Genomic DNA, 22,688 nt, shown 5'->3' on the forward strand with positions numbered 1-22,688 from the left:
TTTAAACTCGGGTTAGGGTTAAAAAGTAGGGTTTTAAACTAGGGTTAGGGTTTCAAAGTAGGGTTTTAAACTAGGGTTAGGGTTTTCAAAGTAGAGTTTTAAACTAGGGTTAGGGTTTCAAAGTAGGGTTTGAAAGTAGGGTTAGGGTTTCAAAAAAGGGTTTTAAACTAGAGTTAGGGTTACAAAATAGGGTTTTAAACTAGGGTTAGGGTTTAAAACTAGGGTTTTACATTAGGGTTAGGGTTTCAAACTAGGGTTTTATATTAGTGTTAGGGTTTCAAACTAGGCTTTTACATTAGGGTTAGGGTTTCAAACTAGGGTTTTACATTAGGGTTAGGGTTTTAAACTCGGGTTTCAAATTAGGGTTAGGGTTTCAAGCTAGGGTTTCAAATTAGGTTTAGGGTTTTAAACTAGGGTTTTACATTAGGGTTAGGGTATCAAACTAGGGTTTTACATTAGGGTTAGGGTTTAAAACTAGGGTTTTTAAATTAGGGTCAGAGTTTAAAAGTAGGGTTTTAAACTACGGTTTGGGTTTCAAAGTAGGGTTTTAAACTAGGGTTAGGGTTTCAAAGCTGGGTTTCAAACTAGGGTTAGGGTTTCAAAGTAGGGTTTTAAACTAGGGTTAGGGTTTCAAAGTAGGGGTTTGAACTAGGGTTAGGGTTTCAAAGTAGGGTCTTAAACTAAGGTTAGGGTTACAAAGTAGGTTTTAAAACTAGGGTTAGGGTTTCAAAGTAGGGGTTTAAACTAGTGTTAGGGTTTTAAACTAGGGTTTTAAACTAGGGTTAGGGTTTCAAAGTCGGGTTTTAAACTAGGGTTATGGTTTTAAAGTAGGGTTTAAAACTAGGGTTAGGGTTTTAAACTAGGGTTAGGGTTACAAAGTAGGGTTTAAAACGAGGGTTAGGGTTTCAAAGTAGGGTTTAAAACTAGGGTTAGTGTTTCAAAGTAGGGTTTAAAACTAGGGTTAGGGTTTTAAAGTAGGGGTTTGAACTAGGGTAAGGGTTTCAAAGTAGGGTTTTATACTAGGGATAGGGTTTCAAAGTAGGGTTTTAAACTAGGGTTAGGGTTTCAAAGTCGGGTTTTAAACTAGGGTTATGGTTTTAAAGTAGGGTTTAAAACTAGGGTTAGGGTTTAAAACTAGGGTTAGGGTTTCAAAGTAGGGTTTTTAACTAGGGTTATGGTTTCAAAGTAGGGTTTTAAACTAGGGTTAGGGTTTCAAAGTAGGGTTTTAAACAAGGGTTAGGGTTTCAAAGTAGGGTTTTAAACTAGGGTTAGGGTTACAAAGTAGGGTTTTAAACTAGGGTTAGGTTTTCAAAGTAGGGGTTTGAACTAGGGTTAGGGTTTCAAAGTAGGGTTTTATATTAGTGTTAGGGTTTCAAACTAGGGTTTTATATTAGGGTTAGGGTTTTAAGATTGGGTTTAACATTAGGGTTAGGGTTTAAAACTAGGGTTTTTAAATTAGGGTTAGAGTTTCAAAGTAGGGTTTTAAACTAGGGTTAGGGTTTCAAGTTAGGGTTTTAAACTAGGGTTAAGGTTTCAGAGTAGGGTTTTAAACTAGGGTTATGGTTTTAAAGTAGGGTTTAAAACTAGGGTTAGGGTTTCAAAGTAGGGTTTTAAACTAGGTTTAAGGTTTCAGAGTAGGGTTTTAAACTAGGGTTATGGTTTTAAAGTAGGGTTTAAAACTAGGTTTAGGGTTTCAAAGTAGGGTTTTAAACTAGGGTTAGGGTTTCAAAATAGGGTTTTAAACTAGTGAGGGTTTCAAAGTAGGATTTAAAACTAGGGTTAGGGTTTCAAATTAGGGTTTTAAACTAGGGTTAGGGTTACAAAGTAGGGTTTTAAACTAGGGTTAGGGTTACAAAGTAGGGTTTTAAACAAGGGTTAGGGTTACAAAGTAGGGTTTTAAACTAGGGTTAGGGTTTCAAAGTAGGGGTTTGAACTAGGGTTAGGGTTTTAAAGTAGGGTTTAAAACTATGGTTAGGGTTTCAAAATAGGGTTTTAAACTAGGGTTAGGGTTTTAATGTAGGGTTTTAAACTAGGGTTAGGGTTTCAAACTAGGGTTTTATATTAGGGTTAGGGTTTCAAACAAGGGTTTTATTTTAGGGTTAGGGTTTCAAAGTAGGGTTTTAAACTAGGGTATGGGTTTCAAAGTAGGGGTTTAAACTAGGGTTAGGGTTACAAAGTAAGGTTAGGGTTTTAAACTAGGGTTAGGGTTTCAAAGTAGGGGTTTGGATTAGGGTTAGGGTTTCAAAGTAGGGTTTTAAACTAGGGTTAGGGTTTCAAGAAGGGTTTTAAACTTGGGGTAGGGTTACAAAGTAGGGTTTAAAACTAGGGGTTAAGGTTTCAAAGTAGGGTTTTAAACTAGGGTTAGGGTTTCAAAGAAGGGTTTTAAACTAGGGTTACGGTTACAAAGTAGGGTTTTAAACTAGGGTTAGGGTTTCAAAGTAGGGTTTTAAACTAGGGTTAGGGTTTCAAAGTAGGGTTTTAAACAAGGGTTAGGGTTTCAAAGTAGGGTTTTAAACTAGGGTTAGGGTTACAAAGTAGGGTTTTAAACTAGGGTTAGGTTTTCAAAGTAGGGGTTTGAACTCAGGTTAGGGTTTCAAGAAGGGTTTAAAACTAGGGGTTAAGGTTTCAAAGTGGGGTTTTAAACTAGGGTTAGGGTTTCAAAGAAGGGTTTTAAACTAGGGTTAGGGTTACAAAGTATGGATTTAAACTAGGGTTAGGGTTTCAAAGTAGGGTTTAAAACTAGGGTTAGTGTTTCAAAGTAGGGTTTTAACCTAGGGTTAGGGTTTCAAAGTAGGGTTTAACATTAGGGTTAGGGTTTAAAACTAGGGTTTTTACATTAGGGTCAGGGTTTAAAACTAGGGTTTATAAATTAGGGTTAGGGTTTCAAAGTAGGGTTTTAAACCTAGGGTTAGGTTTTCTAAGTAGGGGTTTAAACTCGGGTTAGGGTTAAAAAGTAGGGTGTTAAACTAGGGTTAGGGTTTCAAAGTAGGGTTTTAAACCAGGGTTAGGGTTTCAAAGTAGAGTTTTAAACTAGGGTTAGGGTTTCAAAGTAGGGTTTGAAAGTAGGGTTAGGGTTTCAAAGTAGGGTTTTAAACTAGAGTTAGGGTTACAAAATAGGGTTTTAAACTAGGGTTAGGGTTTAAAACTAGGGTTTTACATTAGGGTTAGGGTTTTAAACTCGGGTTTCAAATTAGGGTTAGGGTTTCAAGCTAGGGTTTCAAATTAGGTTTAGGGTTTTAAACTAGGGTTTTACATTAGGGTTAGGGTTTCAAACTAGGGTTTTACATTAGGGTTAGGGTTTAAAACTAGGGTTTTTAAATTAGGGTCAGAGTTTCAAAGTAGGGTTTTAAACTAGGATTTGGGTTTCAAAGTAGGGTTTTAAACTAGGGTTAGGGTTTCAAAGTTGGGTTTCAAACTAGGGTTAGGGTTTCAAAGTAGGGTTTTAAACTAGGGTTAGGGTTTCAAAGTAGGGGTTTGAACTAGGGTTAGGGTTTCAAAGTAGGGTCTTAAACTAAGGTTAGGGTTACAAAGTAGGCTTTAAAACTAGGGTTAGGGTTTCAAAGTAGGGGTTTAAACTAGTGTTAGGGTTTTAAACTAGGGTTTTAAACTAGGGTTAGGGTTTCAAAGTAGGGTTTTAAACTATGGTTATGGTTTTAAAGTAGGGTTTAAAACTAGGGTTAGGGTTTCAAAGTAGGGTTTAAAACTAGGGTTAGTGTTTCAAAGTAGGGTTTAAAACTAGGGTTAGGGTTTTAAAGTAGGGGTTTGAACTAGGGTAAGGGTTTCAAAGTAGGGTTTTATACTAGGGATAGGGTTTCAAAGTAGGGTTTTAAACTAGGGTTAGGGTTTCAAAGAAGGGTTTTAAACTAGGGTTAGGGTTACAAAGTATGGTTTTAAACTAGGGTGAGGGTTTCAAAGTAGGGTTTAAAACTAGGGTTAGGGTTTCAAAGTAGGGTTTTTAACTAGGGTTAGGGTTTCAAAGTAGGGTTTTAAACTAGGGTTAGGGTTTCAAAGTAAGGTTTTAAACTAGGGTTAGGGTTTCAAAGTAGGGTTTTAAACTAGGGTTAGGTTTTCAAAGTAGGGGTTTGAACTAGGGTTAGGGTTTCAAAGTAGGGTTATATATTATTGTTAGGGTTTCAAACTAGGGTTTTATATTAGGGTTAGGGTTTTAAGATAGGGTTTAACATTAGGGTTAGGGTTTAAAACTACGGTTTTTAAATTAGGGTTAGAGTTTCAAAGTAGGGTTTTAAACTAGGGTTAGGGTTTCAAATTAGGGTTTTAAACTAGGGTTAAGGTTTCAGAGTAGGGTTTTAAACTAGGGTTATGGTTTTAAAGTAGGGTTTAAAACTAGGGTTAGGGTTTCAAAGTAGGGTTTTAAACTAGGTTTAAGGTTTCAGAGTAGGGTTTTAAACTAGGGTTATGGTTTTAAAGTAGGGTTTAAAACTAGGGTTAGGGTTTCAAAGTAGGGTTTTAAACTAGGGTTAGGGTTTCAAAATAGGGTTTTAAACTAGAGTGAGGGTTTCAAAGTAGGATTTAAAACTAGGGTTAGGGTTTCAAATTAGGGTTTTAAACTAGGGTTAGGGTTACAAAGTAGGGTTTTAAACTAGGGTTAGGGTTACAAAGTAGGGTTTTAAACTAGGATTAGGGTTTCAAAGTAGGGGTTTGAACTAGGGTTAGGGTTTCAAAGTAGGGTTTAAAACTATGGTTAGGGTTTCAAAATAGGGTTTTAAACTAGGGTTAGGGTTTCAAACTAGGGTTTTATATTAGGGTTAGGGTTTCAAACTAGGGTTTTACATTAGGGTTAGGGTTTCAAAGTAGGGTTTTAAACTAGGGTATGGGTTTCAAAGTAGGGGTTTAAACTAGGGTTAGGGTTACAAAGTAAGGTTAGGGTTTTAAACTAGGGTTAGGGTTTCAAAGTAGGGGTTTGGATTAGGGTTAGGGTTTCAAAGTAGGGTTTTAAACTAGGGTTAGGGTTTCAAGAAGGGTTTTAAACTTGGGGTTAAGGTTTCAAAGTAGGGTTTTAAACTAGGGTTAGGGTTTCAAAGTAGGGTTTTAAACTAGGGTTAGGGTTTCAAATTAGGGTTTAAAACTAGGGTTAGGGTTTCAAAGTAGGGGTTTAAACTAGGGTTAGGGTTTCAAAGTAGGGTTTGAAACTAGGGTTAGGGTTTCAAAGTAGGGTTTTAAACTAGGGTTAGGGTTACAAAATAGGATTTTAAACTAGGGTTAGGGTTTCAAACTAGAGTTTTACATTAGGGTTAGGGTTTCAAACTAGGGTTTTATATTAGTGTTAGGGTTTCAAACTAGGCTTTTTTATTTGGGTTAGGGTTTAAAACTAGGGTTTAAAATTAACATCTTACAAATTACTTTTATATGTGTATGTGTGCCCTGAGGAAACTGTGGAGACAACATGCGCACAGTCACTGTTTGCGCATCTTGAAGAACTCATCAATATTATAAAAGAAAACATTTACTTTAGCAAAGGAAATGGACAAGTTATAGTATTTAATAATAAACCATAATCAGCAAAAAAAAACACAGTAATAGTCACACGCTACAAATTTGGAAAATAATCAAATAAAAAAAATTTGTGACTGAAAAGTCCTGGCTGTACCTAATCAATTGGCCAAGATGGCCGCTGCCCCGGGTGGGCGGAGGGGAGAGAATCCTTAGTGTACCTAATTATTTGGCCAAGATGGCCGCCGCCCTGGGTGGGCGGAGTGGCGAGAATCCAAGGTGTACCTAATTAATTGGCCAAGATGGCCGCCGCCCTGGGTGGGCGGAGTGGCAAGAATCCAGGGTGTACCTAATGAATTGACCAGAATCCTGGGTGTACCTAATCAATTGGCCAAGATAGTAAAAAAGAAACCAAACCAAACTAAACTAGGGTAAGGGTTTCAAACTAAGGTTAGGGTTTTAAACTAGGGTTAGGGTTTCAAAGTAGAGTTTTAAACTAGGGTTAGGGTTTCAAAGTAGGGTTTGAAAGTAGGGTTAGGGTTTCAAAGTAGGGTTTTAAACTAGAGTTAGGGTTACAAAATAGGGTTTTAAACTAGGGTTAGGGTTTAAAACTAGGGTTTTACATTAGGGTTAGGGTTTTAAACTCGGGTTTCAAATTAGGGTTAGGGTTTCAAGCTAGGGTTTCAAATTAGGTTTAGGGTTTTAAACTAGGGTTTTACATTAGGGTTAGGGTTTCAAACTAGGGTTTTACATTAGGGTTAGGGTTTAAAACTAGGGTTTTTAAATTAGGGTCAGAGTTTCAAAGTAGGGTTTTAAACTAGGATTTGGGTTTCAAAGTAGGGTTTTAAACTAGGGTTAGGGTTTCAAAGTTGGGTTTCAAACTAGGGTTAGGGTTTCAAAGTAGGGTTTTAAACTAGGGTTAGGGTTTCAAAGTAGGGGTTTGAACTAGGGTTAGGGTTTCAAAGTAGGGTCTTAAACTAAGGTTAGGGTTACAAAGTAGGCTTTAAAACTAGGGTTAGGGTTTCAAAGTAGGGGTTTAAACTAGTGTTAGGGTTTTAAACTAGGGTTTTAAACTATGGTTATGGTTTTAAAGTAGGGTTTAAAACTAGGGTTAGGGTTTCAAAGTAGGGTTTAAAACTAGGGTTAGTGTTTCAAAGTAGGGTTTAAAACTAGGGTTAGGGTTTTAAAGTAGGGGTTTGAACTAGGGTAAGGGTTTCAAAGTAGGGTTTTATACTAGGGATAGGGTTTCAAAGTAGGGTTTTAAACTAGGGTTAGGGTTTCAAAGAAGGGTTTTAAACTAGGGTTAGGGTTACAAAGTATGGTTTTAAACTAGGGTGAGGGTTTCAAAGTAGGGTTTAAAACTAGGGTTAGGGTTTCAAAGTAGGGTTTTTAACTAGGGTTAGGGTTTCAAAGTAGGGTTTTAAACTAGGGTTAGGGTTTCAAAGTAGGGTTTTAAACTAGGGTTAGGGTTTCAAAGTAGGGTTTTAAACAAGGGTTAGGGTTTCAAAGTAGGGTTTTAAACTAGGGTTAGGGTTACAAAGTAGGGTTTTAAACTAGGGTTAGGTTTTCAAAGTAGGGGTTTGAACTAGGGTTAGGGTTTCAAAGTAGGGTTTTATATTAGTGTTAGGGTTTCAAACTAGGGTTTTATATTAGGGTTAGGGTTTTAAGATAGGGTTTAACATTAGGGTTAGGGTTTAAAACTACGGTTTTTAAATTAGGGTTAGAGTTTCAAAGTAGGGTTTTATATTAGTGTTAGGGTTTCAAACTAGGGTTTTATATTAGAGTTAGGGTTTCAAACTAGGGTTTTATATTAGGGTTAGGGTTTTAAGATAGGGTTTAACATTAGGGTTAGGGTTTAAAACTAGGGTTTAAAATTAACATCTTACAAATTACTTTTATATGTGTATGTGTGCCCTGAGGAAACTGTGGAGACAACATGCGCACAGTCACTGTTTGCGCATCTTGAAGAACTCATCAATATTATAAAAGAAAACATTTACTTTAGCAAAGGAAATGGACAAGTTATAGTATTTAATAATAAACCATAATCAGCAAAAAAAAACACAGTAATAGTCACACGCTACAAATTTGGAAAATAATCAAATAAAAAAAATTTGTGACTGAAAAGTCCTGGCTGTACCTAATCAATTGGCCAAGATGGCCGCTGCCCCGGGTGGGCGGAGGGGAGAGAATCCTTAGTGTACCTAATTATTTGGCCAAGATGGCCGCCGCCCTGGGTGGGCGGAGTGGCGAGAATCCAAGGTGTACCTAATTAATTGGCCAAGATGGCCGCCGCCCTGGGTGGGCGGAGTGGCAAGAATCCAGGGTGTACCTAATGAATTGACCAGAATCCTGGGTGTACCTAATCAATTGGCCAAGATAGTAAAAAAGAAACCAAACCGAAGTAAATCGCGCATTTAGCTAGCGCTGCATTAGTGACGTCACCGGCAAGCGCGAAGGCGCTTCTATCAATTTTATTATTTCTTTAATCTTAAAGTATCTTGCTTTTATATTCTTAGGTTTATTCACGTTTTTACAATTTCCGTCCATTCATTTGTATATTTCAATAACATATTTAATCATTTCTTTCCAATGTTTTACCGTCAAATTTTTTTATCATATAACTTTATTGAACAAATGTCAATGGACAATTTCCAGCCAATCCTGTAGCGTGACATCATCTGTAGGCGACCCCGATACAATCTAGCAGACCGATCACATCCGGTACCGACACCAAACCATGTCTCGAGTCACAGGACACTGTCAGTGCTGATCCACACCACTTTAGGTGAGGATGGCGGCTGCCATACAGATTCGTGTCCAAACCCCCGAACTATCCCTTTAAAGTACATTTCAATTCAGCTATAATTGAGTACATACATACTACAAGACTTATATAGCTTAACAGAAAAAAAGTTACAAACATCTACTGAGAGTTGTTTTATTTTTCGCATTGAGCAGAAGCTTCATTATTTATTTATTTACAGCGCGGTTAGACCCGTGCTGCTCGCAACCCAGACCTACGTGCCCCTAGCGCTTGCCAGCCCTTGTTAAAGTATAACAAAACGTGTGACTTCATTGTTTACATGATTAGCGGATAGCATCAATACAATGTCTGCCTTGCTGAGTTGGAGTCTTCAGGAAGGGGGGTTTAGTAAAATTCTGAGCTAGATACAAATTCCGACATATTCTGTGTACCTTACACGCATCAGTAGTTGTAGCAGAAGCAGTACACCGGTCACCGGAGATTTTTGCAGTGGCGAAAGTGGATGGGAAGGATCGTGGTCTTTATGAAAGTGTGGGATACATGTTCCTCGTACCCTCAGAGCCAACTTTATGGCGAACAACTTCCTGACAGAAGGTGGAGCGGTGAGCGACCTGGCTTCGAATGAGAGCGCGTCATCCAAGATCATAATCATTTGTTTTATGCAAATTATGTTGCTGAATTTTAGTCTTGCAAGGCAACAAAATTACTTTCACAAACAAAGGAAAAACAAATCATAATATATATATATATATATATATATATATATATATATTTTTTTTTTTTAAACTATAAATAAATAGATAAAGGGGCACTTTGGGCCAATAACCCCCCCCCCCCCCCAAAGCTCCTTTAGCCATGTTGTGGCTACATTCACCATCGAAACTAAACAAAACATCAAGTAAAATTATAATAAAAATATAAATTTGTTGGGGAATAATATATATAAACATTTTTTTCAGGTAATACCACATGATGTCCAAATACATACATGTTGCTAAAAAGTTATTTATTTATTTATTTATTTTACATAGTTGTGAGACAAACCTGATAGATGCTTCCATGGGTTCTTGGTTGTCTTGTGGATGATACAAACTCCTGTCTTTAAATGTATTTCAAAATAAAAGTCCCACATTGGCTATTTCTTTTTGGTTGCACCACATGATAATTCAATGGGCCTCGTCTGACAAATGCATCTCTCAATGGCCCATGTATTAAAAAAAAAAAATAGCCTTCAACATAAAGGGTTTAAATAATCAAAGAATAACCTCATACCCTCGTACATAAAAAAGACAGTTCAAGGTCAAGGATGGCACAAATTGGATTCACAGCAAACCAAAATTAAGTGCAAAAACTTATTTGTCCAGAAAAATCAACTCACTCAAAATATGAATAATATTCTGGTACTATGTTTGTCCTGCATGTCATTCCAGATCTGAAAAAAAGAAGAAGTTTTTCTCATAGCAATATGCCGGTATACTCTTTTATTGTCAGATTTAGTTGAGCATGCCTTTAAGTCCTCCCTATGTGCATGGCAAGCATACGCCACTCTTGATAAACTGGAACACTTGGCATCTCCTCTGTTGCACATGGAGAAGTTAGAACTCCATCAGGCTAAGGCCAGGATCTGCTGTTGGGTTACCGTTGTATTGATCTCAATTTCGCATTCCGGGCATATTCCACTGGTTAAATCAATGAGGAACTGTGAGAGAACAAACATTCATAATAAGAGCAAGAATGTGTACTTCTTTGCTGGGCGCGTCATGTATTGCATGCACTTACTTGTTGGATGATCTCTGTCACGTTAACTCCCAGGGCATGGATAACCTGAGCTTTTATATGCCCGTACACTGTTGGGCAATACGAAGAAACACAACAACTAAATTACTTATTTCTTTACTCTTTAGTTGAACGTGACTTGCAACAACAAAATTATGCATAATGTCGATGGAAAACTGCTGTTTTTCTCTTTGAGTGGCAATATTATGTCATCAGCCCAATTAAAGTGATATCTAGACTACTATAACCATTAAGTGGAATAACATATAGACGCTTCTGAGTCTGTTTGTGAGTTTTCACAGCATTTTCTCACAGCGCATGAGTGATAGCAACCATTTGTGCTTTGCTGGCATCTACTGGTGAAGGCACAGCAATGCTAGTTGTTTTTGATGAACAAGTAGATTTGCTCCCAGTGATTGGCAGTACATGGACCATGTGAGCACATGTGCGTGTGATGTCACAGTACCTCTTCCTCCTCCAGTGGGTTCCTCTTGGAGAACTACCAACAAAAGACAACAATTCTATTATTTCACATCTGAGTGGTAGTAGTCAAAATAGATTTTGTTCCTTTCAAGAAAAAGCCCGACAAAACATTTGTTAAAATTACTGTGTGGTAGAATGTGGGAAATTGAGAGCTTTATATATTAGTTGATGATGGCAAGGAAAATGATCGACTAATTAATCAATGATGTGACTGGTGAGGCATGGGCTTTTTTGAAGTCAAGAATAAAACTATGAATCCAAAATAGAATATTAGCCTCTATTTCAATTTTTACCTTAATTGGAACATTTGTTTTCAAAGCTTTTAATTGTGCTTTAATCAACACCACACTGTAAAAAAAAATAAAAAGGCTTTACATTCCAGAATGAAGATTTCTGGTCAACTACTTGCATATTCCGATCTTCCGTGTACATGCTCCGCTACCTTCATCAGATCGATGTAAACATGTGATTTATCAAGACGAAGTTCATTGATCTGTTCTATAGTTTTTACACTTAAAGCAACATCTTGATTGAAAACAAGCTACTAGTACTTTAAAACAAGTTCTCCCATCGTAGACGTTTTTTATTTTTTGCTAACCTGGTTATGAAAGCCCCGATTATAAATGTAACCACTGGTAACATAACTGCATGTCTGTTTGTAAGTTGTAACAAACCAATCCGTGTTAAAATCAGTAAATAATTTTTTCAGTTAGGATCAGTGTTCCCGATAATTTTCTATGTGTGTTCCATGTTTCTGGGGCAATGGCACTTGAGGGTTTGAGCTTTCCAAGTAGATCACTGTTCTGGTGTACAATGTGCAAAGTGTAGGTGTGGGACTTTACTTATGTCGTCGTTAGCTGAAAAGGAAATAAAAGAGAAAAACATGTTATTTATCCCATTATACTTGAGGAATGTACAGCATTGGTTATACATTAGGATTTTGTGAAAAAAAGTGGAAATGATTTTGGTTATGAGATAATGAGGAAGGTTGAGAAGTGGCAGCCAGATGAACGGCAAGTAGTGCATCCTTATATTGTAGTTATAACATAGCTAGGCTATTTCATGTAATAATAATAATAATAATCATTATTATTTTACTCTTCACACGCAGGACGGAGTAAGGTAAAGGAGCCTCCCCTACCTGCCTCTGACCGCAAGTCCCTGATAATAATACATGCTAAAATTATAGTTGTAATGTAGCTAGCTAGCCGTAAATTCTTGAAACGATATTATGAATCAACTACAACAAAAGTTTGGCTGCACTGTAACGAATTGACTCTAGAATTTACAAGAAATAAGTGGCAAAAAAGTTGCCAGCTAATTCTTGTAAAATCTCAGTACATTATTGCCTTTTTTACAAGTATTTACTGTATATAAATTAGTTACTGTATTTACTTTTACAGCAATTCACTATAATCTAGTTTACAACCGTTTCCTTTATTCTACATCATTTTATTATTTGATTTAAATACACAAATATAGTATGTCGTAGTAAAATCATCCATTCATTTTCTTAACCACTTATTCGTGCGTAGAGCAAGAATCGATGGGGACGGGTTACTAATAAGCCATGGCTTCTACCCGTCAGCCCTTCTTTCGTATGTCATTGTTACAAATGATATGATGTGATCGATGTAACCTGTAATAATGTGTTCGAAAGGAAAAAATGAATAAAACAAAACAAACAAAAATATATTATGAATCAACTGAAACAGTTATTTGGAAAATTCTGACTCCTTTGGCTGGATGCAGTTGAGTACTTAATGTTTGAGCTTCCCATGTACAATAGATCATTTTCTGGTGTACAATGTGCTAACGACTTAGGTTATGCGATAATGACAACGGTTGTGAGGTAGATATTAGTTAGTGGCAGCCAGATGAACTGCTAATAATCCATCTACTGTAGTAATAACGTAGCCATCCGGCTTCATCTAAGACTTTGAGAGAGACAATAACTGAAGTATTTTGGCTGGGGACAGTGTGCAATTGAGGGTTTGAGCTTCCCTTGTAGATAGCAGTTGTGGTGTACAATGTGCAAAGTGTAGGTTTGGTGACTTACTTGCATCTGAAAAGTAAATAAAAGAGAAAAACATTATTTATTCCATTATACTTGAGGAATATACAGTATTACCTTGTCTATACATGAGTATTTGGAGGGAAAAAAACGACTTAGGTTATGAGATAATGACAACGGTTGTGAGGTAGATATTAGTTAGTGGCAGCCAGATGAACTGCTAATAATCCATCTGTTCACCGTAGTTATAACGTATAGCTAACCTAGGCTCCAGTTAATGGTTAGACTACATCAAATTTCTCATTAGACCTTTAGGCATTCGCAAACAACTTATTACTGGAGGCAAATGGGTGTGTTTAGCTTCCCTTGCAAATCATTATTCTGGTGCGCAATGTGCAAAGAGGTGTGGGAGGTTACCTGGGGCGTTAGTAGCTGAAAAGTAAATAAAAGAGAAAAGCAAGTTAGCAAGCAATTTATTTCATTATACTAAAGGAATGTACAGCATTACTTTGTTTATCTATACATTAGGTGAAAACAAGTGAAAATGTCTTTGGTTATAAGATAATGACAAAGGTTATGAGGTGGATATTAGCTGGTGGCAGCCAGATGAACTGTCACACCGTGGTCTTGTCATTTCCTGTTTTATTTGGAAAATTCTGACTCCTTTCGTTTCAGGTCACTTGCCCTTCCTCATGTGGTGTCAGTGTCAACCCTGATTCCTGATTGTGTCCACCTGTTTCCCATTACCCTCATGTGTTAAATGGTCTGCGTCTCCCCTGTCTTGTGCCTAAGTGTTTTCGTCAGAGCCACTCAAGCCAGTCACAGTCCCTGTGCCTTCTTGTCACGACGACTATCCAAGGCAGAGCGTAACTATGATGTTGGGGACAGAGAGCTTCTGGCTGTCAAAATTGCTTTGGAAGAATGGAGGCACTGGCTTGAGGGGGCGAAGCATCCGTTTGTGGTCTGGACCGATCACAAGAACCTGGAATACATACGCAAAGCCAAGAGACTTAACCCACGCCAGGCCAGGTAGGCGCTGTTCTTTAACCGTTTTTCCTTCTCTCTCACTTACAGGCCGGGGTCTCGTAACGTCAATTCCGACGCCCTGTCTCGTCTCTATGACCCCGAGCCTGTAGCTAAGGAACCAGAGACCATCCTTTTGCCGAACTGTGTGGTTGGGCCCACACTTCACTTCTTTACTGTCATCCGGGAGTCCGACGGACAATGTACGCCATCTCCCGGCGATTCTGGTGGCCTTCCATGGAGCCGGAGGTCCGAGAGTACATCGAGGGCTGCTCGGTATGTGCCCAAAATAAGTCATCCACCAGATCACGCATGGGCCTGCTGCAGCCCCTTCCCATTCCTTCCAGACCATGGGCAGAAATATCCCTGGACTTTGTCACAGGACTCCCCATCTCCCGAGGTAAAACCACAGTTCTCACTGTAGTCGACAGACTTTCTAAAATGGTCAGATTCATAGCCTTGCCTAAGCTTCCCTCAGCCAAGGAAACGGCTGAGGTCATGATTAACCACGTTTTTCGAGTTCATGGGTTCCGTAGAGACATTGTGTCGGACCGGGGGCCCCAGTTTGTGTCTCGCTTTTGGAGGGAGTTTTACCGCTTAGTCGGAGCCAAAGCCAGCCTAACCTCAGGTTACCACCCTGAGGCTAACGGCCAGTCTGAGTGCCTCAACCAACAGTTAGAAACCGGTCTCCGGTGCCTAGTCTCCCAGAATCCTTCAACGTGGAGCAAACACCTGGTCTGGGTTGAGCTTGCCCATAACTCGCTGCCTACTTCTGCCACAGGACTCACTCCATTCAAATGTGTTTTTGGCTACGATCACCCCTTCTTTGCTAACCTGGAGTCTGAGGCCTCTGTTCCTTCTGCCCATGCCTTGGTCCGCCGCTGCCATCGCATCTGGGCAGCCGCTCGGCAGGTACTGGAGCGCCAGAGGGACAGAGTCAAGCGAGCAGCTGATCAAAAGAGGAGACCTGCTCCAGCATACCAGCCGAGGCATAAAGTGTGGCTGTCCTCCAAGAACCTCCACTTGAAGGTGCCATGCCAAAAGTTGGCACCACGGTTTGTGGGTCCGTACCCAATCTCCAAGGTGATCAACCCGGCCGCTGTCCGTCTCCGCCTGCCTCAGTCCCTTCGTGTTCATCCATGTTCCACGTGAGCCAAGTCAAGCCAGTCAAGGAGAGTCCCCTGGTTCCGGCTCCCTCGCGCCCGCCGCCTCCTGTGATTGTGGATGGGGGCCCCGTCTACAAAGTGAAGCGACTGCTGGCCGTCCGCAATCGTGGCCGGGGCAGGCAGTTCTTGGTGGACTGGGAGGGGTATGGGCCCGAGGAGAGACAGTGGGTTCCTTCCCGCTTCATAATGGATGACTCTCTAATTGAGGACTTCTATAGGGATCATCCTGACCAGCCTAGGCTGTCGGGAGGGGTACTGTCACACACCGCGGTGAGGTTGTCTTGTCATTTCCTGTTTTATTTGGAAAATTCTGACTCCTTTTGTTTCAGGTCACTTGCCCTTCCTCATGTGGTGTTAGTGTCAATCCTGATTCCTGATTGTGTCCACCTGTTTCCCATTACCCTCATGTGTTAAATAGTCTGCGTCTCCCCTGTCTTGTGCCTAAGTGTTTTCGTCAGAGCCAGTCAGTCCTCAGCCTTGTTGTCCTGTATAGTTTTAGTTAAGGAGTGATATTGGTTTGTTTGTAGTTTAGACATCCTCCCTTTTGGAGCGCCTTTAGTTTAACATTTAATAGCCTTTGTTTTTTCCCTCTAAACGAGGAGGTTTTTTTTTTGTTTAATAAATATCTGCCTTGGCCTCAAACTACTATCTCTGCGTCTGAGTCCTAAATCTGCCACATCGTGTCATGAACTGCGAGTAATACATCTACTGTAGTAATAACGTAACTAGGCTTAAACTATTAGTAAATTATGCAACAGCTACAACCGGCTTCATCTAAGACTTTGAGAGAGACAATAACTGAAGTATTTTGGCTGGGGACAGTGTGCACTTGAGGGTTTGACCTTCCCTTGTAGATAGCAGTTTTGGTGTACAATGTGCAAAGTGTAGGTTTGGTGACTTACTTGCATCTGAAAAGTAAATAAAAGAGAAAAACATTATTTATTCCATTATACTTGAGGAATATACAGTATTACCTTGTCTATACATGAGTATTTGGAGGGAAAAAAACGACTTAGGTTATGAGATAATGACAACGGTTGTGAGGTAGATATTAGTTAGTGGCAGCCAGATGAACTGCTAATAATCCATCTGTTCACCGTAGTTATAACGTATAGCTAACCTAGGCTCCAATTAATGGTTAGACTACATCAGATTTCACATTAGACCTTTAGGCATTCGCAAACAACTTATTACTGGAGGCAAATGGGTGTGTTTAGCTTCCCTTGCAAATCATTATTCTGGTGCGCAATGTGCAAAGAGGTGTGGGAGGTTACCTGGGGCGTTGGTAGCTGAAAAGTAAATAAAAGAGAAAAGCATGTTATTTATTTCATTATACTAAAGGAATGTACAGCATTACTTTGTTTATCTATACATTAGGTGAAAATGTCTTTGGTTATAAGATAATGACAAAGGTTATGAGGTGGATATTAGCTGTTTTTGTTTAATAAATATCTGCCTTGGCCTCAAACTCCTATCTCTGCGTCTGAGTCCTAAATCTGCCACGTCGTGTCATGAACTGCGAGTAATGCATCTACTGTAGTAATAATGTAACTAGGCTTAAACTATTAGTAAATTATGCAACAGCTACAACAGGCTTCATCTAAGACATTGAGAGAGACAATAATTAAAGTCTTTTGGCTGGGGACAGTGTGCACTTGAGGGTTTGAGCTTCCCTTGTAGATATTGTTCTAGTGTAGAATGTGCAAAGTTTAAGTAACATAAAATGTATTCAATTTTAGTTTATGAATGTAAAGTGTTTCCTAATCTATACATTGGGTTTTTGGTGAGAAAAAAAGTGAAACCAACTGTATCTATGGGATAATGGAAAACATGAGGTGGATATTAGCTAGTGGCGAGGATGGATGAACTGCTAACAATGCATCCTTAAACTGTAGTTTTAATGTAACTAGGCTGAAATTATTGGTAAGATATGCAGCAGCTACAACCGGTTTCATCTAAGACCTAGACATTCACTAAAGACTTTTGGCTGAATGCATTTGGACAGTTGTGTGTTTGAACTTCCATTGTCGGTGTTTTTTATGGTGTACAATGTGCAAAGTATAGATGTGGAAGGTTACCGATCCGAAAAGAGAAAAACATGTTAAATATCCCAGTTTTATTTTTGTATAGTAGGGATGGGATGAGAATTCGTAATACGAGAATTTGCGGGATTAGAATGACACGAGATTTATCATCCTGCAAAGCACGAGATGTATTTTTTTCCGAGGCATAAATCTGCTTATTTGTGACAAAAGTGTGCTAATTGGTTAAGAAAAAAATTAAATAAATACAAATTTAGATATTCATATATTCAAATTCTACACTTATTTTCCTTTAAAATGATTTAAATACATGGGCGTACCTAAAAAATATACAAAGTTACACCAATTTTAATGTTGGCACGATGAAATTTGTTTAAAAAAAATTGAATAATCGATATTGAATCGATTTTCCTTTTTGAGCCTGATATCGATTCATAAAACCATGATTCAATTATTTTAAGAAAATATAATTTTCAAGGCCATTTTTTAGGTATCTTACTGTTTTCTTGGAAAGTTTTTGTAACCCACTCAAGTTGTACACTTCACTTGTTTCATATTGTTCACATTAATTTAAAAGTCTTTTTTTACATTTATGAAAGACCTAATTGGTTGAACTTTGAGTCCATTCAGAATCTTTATTTAGAATTATTAAATTAGAATTATGGAAATATTTTCATCAATGTTTGTGTAACACTTAAGTGATTAAAACATGTTACTTTCATTAAACTAAATCATTTAACCAGTTACGACCTCAAAATAATTTAATTTGGAAGTTGTTTGTGGCGTTTTTAATCATTCCCTTGATTTTTAAGAAGAATTGATGTTCCATAATTAAGCAATATTGATTGAATCGAAGCGGATCGAATTGGGAAAAATCTAAATCGAATCGAACTGAACTCCTGTGAATCGAAATCAAATCGATTGAGGAAATTAGAATCGATACCCAGCCCTATTACATTATGTACAATATATACATTACATACAATACATTATTACATTAGCCTACATTATTACATACAATGTATTTAACAACTTTTATACTAGAGTCTGTCACTCTGCTCTGGTGGAAACTGCTCGGCTTCTCGCTTGAGTTTCACCCTCGCCAATGTGAAATGCTTTAGCTCATGAATCCATTCATTTAAATTAAAAGTAGAAATATATTTGTTTAAGAAATAGATCCCAGAATTGGAGATTATCACTGTTTGGATTACAAACCTTCGCCCCGGACTGATGACATTTAGCTGTTCTACTCCAATGTTGGATGCCGTTGTTATGATGTGTGTCTTCTGTTCACTTTCATGCTGAAGGGTCACATTATGGTGTATTTTTATTTATTTTTTTACTTTTTTTTGGTTTCCATTAATATAAATTATTTGTTAAGTGACGTTAGAGGCGAGGAACTCTTGGTTATTTTGAGGCAGGTTTCCGAGACGGGCTACTAGCTAAAAACACGTTGCCCAAATTGTTCCAATAATGACTTATTTTCATTCATTTCTATTACAAATTTAACTTTGATGATGCTGGGAAATAATAATAGAGACATTAAGGAAGCTATTTTTTGGAAATTTTCAAAATCGACATTTTTGTCTAAACTATCTTTTTTTTTTTTTGCCCCAAACTCAAAACTAATGGCACCGTCATGCGGACCCTTTTTTTTTTGGAGCAGGTCACATTTAGCGTACACTGTCAGGAAGACAGTCGCAGCAACTTTTTTATGACGGGAAAACGCAGTGAGAAGGCCATCTTCAAAATAAACCTTACTATACCAATAATATATGGACATCAATGCCTTGCTAGGCTCTTATTTTGAAGTTATTCTCGGCAGCGTGTCACGGCCTATGACGACTTGACTCGTCGTTGCCTTGAACTGGAAGATTTATATTAGCCATCTTTTTGTTACAAATCTCATCTCATTCTCGTGGACTCATTCTTGTGAGACATCTGGTCTCGTGGGATTTCTGTCTCGTCCCATGCCTAGTGTACAGTATTACGTTATCTATACATTAGGTATTTGGTGAAAGAAAAAGAGAATAATTGTAAAACGTGGTGTATTGGATATCAGCTGGTGGCAGGTGTAGGCTGATGAATATTGCATCCTTATACTGTAGTTATAACGTAGCTCGGCTCAAATTATTGGTTAGACATTATGCAGCAACTACAGCAATCAGTTTATGTCTTGCCATGTCAAGCCCCACTCTGGGTCTGGACTTTGTTCTGTTTTGTTCTTTTTGACCTGTGCCTAGTTTGCCTCCTTGTTTTTGCTCGATTAAAATAAACCTTTTTTTGGAGCTCGCCTGTGCCTCCTCATCTCTGCTGCCCTGCGTTTGGGTCCTCAAACACCACCCTCGTGACAAGATGATGGTCATCCATATTTGTTTTCATCAGCGCACACTGCGTGTGTTGGTGTGTGCGCTTTCCAAAGTATCCCGAAGAGGACTGGTACCGTGCTTCTTAGTTCCGCATTATTTTCAACGTTCTGTACTATATTAACCTTTGATTCACCAAATGTCAAAAGCCGTCATGACGTTAACACTAGGGGTGGGAAAATTTCAGATTCTTTCTGATTCAGACGGGGACAAATCTGAATTGATCCACAAACGTCCAAATTTCCATTATTAGACCAGTTTAAGGGGGCAACTGCGCTGCGTGCAGCTGCAAGGTTCAATAATGCGGATTGTGTCATACAACACTCGCGGGTTGCGAGTAGGACATACTGCTACATACAGGACAGGCTGTCTGGTGGTGGATGCACTGCTTGACCAATTGTATGTGTTTTTTGCACATCAACATAAAAAAATAAATACATATAAAAAGATAAAAATTGTAATTCAAACATCCACTTTTTTAACCACTAAAAAGAACCAACCATTGTCTAATTCATATCTTTGTTTTCAGTGTTAAGGGAGTGACACATATTTTAATTACTATGCATTTAAAAAAATCTGATTAATCTGTTATTTTAATTTCAGCAATTATCACCTGTCTAAATTATTCAACACAGACAAATCTTTACAAGTGATTAAATGTTTCTACAAAATATCCAGTATTATATATTTTTTTATTGGCTACATTGTACATGTCACTGATTTTTTTTTAAAAGTATATTGAACATAAAACAATCTAGTTAAATGAACCTTCCAATTTGAATTTGTTGATTTACACCATTAACCAAATTTTATTAACATCTTACAAATTCCTTTTATATGTCTGTGTGCCCTGAGGAAACTGTGGAGACAACATGCGCACAGTCACTGTTTGTGCATCTTGAAGAACTCATCAATATCACAAAAGAAAACATTTACTTTAGCAAAGGAAATGGACAAGTTTTAGTATTAAATAATAAACCATAATCAGCAAAAAACACAGTAATAGTCACGCTACAAATTTGGAAAATAATCAAATAAAAACATTTTGTGACTGAAAAGTCCTGGCTGTACCTAATCAATTGGCCAAGATGGCCGCCGCCCCGGGTGGGCAGAGGGGAGAGAATCCTTGGTGTACCTAATTAATTGGCCAAGATGGCCGCCGCCCTGGGTGGGCGGAGTGGCGAGAATCCAGGGTGTACCTAATTAATTGACCAGAATCCTGGGTGTACCTAATCAATTGGCCAAGATAGTAGTAGTAGTAATAGTATTTGCAATAGTAGTAGTCGTATATAGGCCAAGCCTTGAGTACACCAAGAAAAAAAGGGGCTGAGTTGAGCTCAACAGTGAGAGATGATTGGCTGAGGCAGTTGCTATGCAAAAACGACAGATCATTCACGCACACACATTTGATTTTAACTTGTTGCGAGACGTCACGCACCCACATTCCATTGATTTTGTATAGGATACGCTCACCTCAAACAAAAGCCTCTCACGACCTAACGGTTGAAGATGCAGATTCCAGAAATGGCTCGTTAGAACGGCAAGGGTTTGGGGTACGCGAGCATGTTCTCAGTTTTTTAATCGGATGAAAAATGACCAACTTAGGAGCAGGTTGAAAACTTATGATTGATCGAAAATGAAGAGGGAAAAACGGCGAAAATAACATTGAAAAGAGATCGAAATAGTCCGACTTCTCCTCGCTTAAAGTGAAAATAAAGGTACTAAATGACACCTTAGCCAAATAAAACTTAGTTTTTCAGAAAGCAGAGGCTTGTGGCTACAAAATGTGCCAATTTGATGTCTAGTGAGCAAAGATTGTGGCCATGGTGACGAGTTGAAGTGAAACTTTTGGAAATAGATTTTTTGGTTCCCGTCACTGAAGCCTTAATTAGTCACACTCTAAATAGGCGACTTTCACCCTTTGCTCACTGTCTTTGAACCCGCACAGGGGGGAGAGCTTTCATTCCTTAATTTTTTTTTTGACACTGAGCTAAAGATGACAAAAATTCCAACAAAATGAGCTAAAATTCATATCGGTCGGTCAATGTATGCGCGCGCAGCGTGTCTTGGAAAAAGGTGTTTGATTGGAGTTGATGTCTTTCGGTTTCCCATTCATTCCTATGGGACTTTATTTGGGAGTTTTTTGGGAATAGCGTCGCCATGGTAACTGGGAATTCCCTTGCGGAAAAATCGGTGGAAGATTAAAAAAAATAATAAAAAGAAGAAGAAGAATAATACTAGAAAAATTTCCGCGGAAATTTTGAATGGGCCTGCTGACTCTTGCAAGGTGGAAAGATGCATGCTCTGAACTGTTTGCCAAATGTTGGTGTACTTTACCTCTCAATTTGTGTCAGCAGGAATAGAGTTCAGGACAATTTGTAATAACTGCAGTTATTACATGTGTAATGGCTTCCCTTATGTCTTGATTGACATTTTAGTCATATCAAAAGGGAATCAGTTTAATTTCTTGCTTATAGTGTAAGTGATTAACTAAAATATAAAATGCGATATACTGTATCATGGAGCAAATACAGTATGAATGCAGTGTTTAAATTTGACATTGCATATTAAAAGGCATGTTGGTGCTGATCAATATTGCAGGAATATTACTCCAAAGTACATGTAAAACGGCTCTTAAAAGAGCCGTTTTGGGTCTTTGTTACACAGCATCTTCATCTTTTCCTGAGCACACAAAGGAACAAGTTGTTAGAAAATAGGCAGCAAAACTGAACAGTTAAAACTTAATCTAAATACTCATCCAATACACATGTGACGGTTTTTCAGTGAGGAATCCTGTAGAATAAATCATTTTGGTCTACGTTTGCGGGATCCCTTTTTTCATCTTTTCTCTCCACCAGTTGTACCGGACATAACAACCTTGATATCCTTGGCCATGTCAAGTAGCACCCCTTGCTGCGCTCCATCCACCTGTATTGCATGTGAAAATGAAAAATGAGTGTTCAATGTTTGCCTAGATCAATTCAGTAATCAATCATCACTTACCATCGCAGTTCATCCCTTACCATCGCAGTTCCTCACTGACACCAACACTTTTCATTGTGTTATAGTCACAATCACAATAAGGACAAACAAAACATTCAAGTCCAAATGCACGATGTCCTGCAAATAGAAAAGCACACTGATTAAAAGTACCTTCATACAACACTGCTCAAAATAAGGGAGCGCTTAAATGACATATCCCATGTCTTAAATTCAATTTAAAGCTCAATACGTTTAGAACTAACTAAATGATAAATATGTCTACAAAAAAAATTATTGGCCGCTCTGATTTTGAGTGTAGTTCTGTTATGACACCAATTTTGAACGAGCAAAGGATTTAACTTTTCAGCCTTTACAATTTAAAGTACAGTATCCCCCTCTTTTGAGCAGTGGTATGAAAGGCTCAATAACATTTGCAAAAGCACACTTGTGAAAATGGTGCCCTTGCGATCGACAATGAGCTGACACAAGAAGTTAACACACAGTAGACCGGACTGTGGTAACTGTAATAAGTGTGCAGAACGCCTGATTGAACACAACAATCTGGGCGAGATATGTAAATGTGATCAATCAGTGTCTGCTTTCCAGTTGTGGCCTGCG

The 22,688-nt window shown here is 38.3% G+C and overlaps 1 long non-coding RNA gene across 2 annotated transcripts; it reads right to left on the minus strand.

The window, feature by feature from the left end:
• Positions 1 to 9,684: 9,684 nt before the first annotated feature.
• Positions 9,685 to 11,902, minus strand: LOC147155466 (uncharacterized). 2 transcript variants are annotated; one of them, XR_015092291.1, is made up of 3 exons: positions 10,461 to 11,902; positions 9,998 to 10,065; positions 9,685 to 9,917 (listed from the first exon to the last, which is right to left on the minus strand). It is a non-coding gene; the product is annotated as an uncharacterized LOC147155466 (long non-coding RNA). The 2 variants fall into 2 exon arrangements; XR_015092289.1 differs by lacking the exon at positions 10,461 to 11,902 and having other exon boundaries at positions 9,998 to 10,133.
• Between the last annotated feature and the right edge of the window lie 10,786 nt (positions 11,903 to 22,688).

The sequence above is a fragment of the Leptonotus elevatus genome, chromosome 22 (assembly GCF_054856555.1).
Source record: "Leptonotus elevatus isolate MCC_2025b chromosome 22, RoL_Lele_1.0, whole genome shotgun sequence".
Taxonomy (NCBI): Eukaryota; Metazoa; Chordata; class Actinopteri; order Syngnathiformes; family Syngnathidae; genus Leptonotus; species Leptonotus elevatus.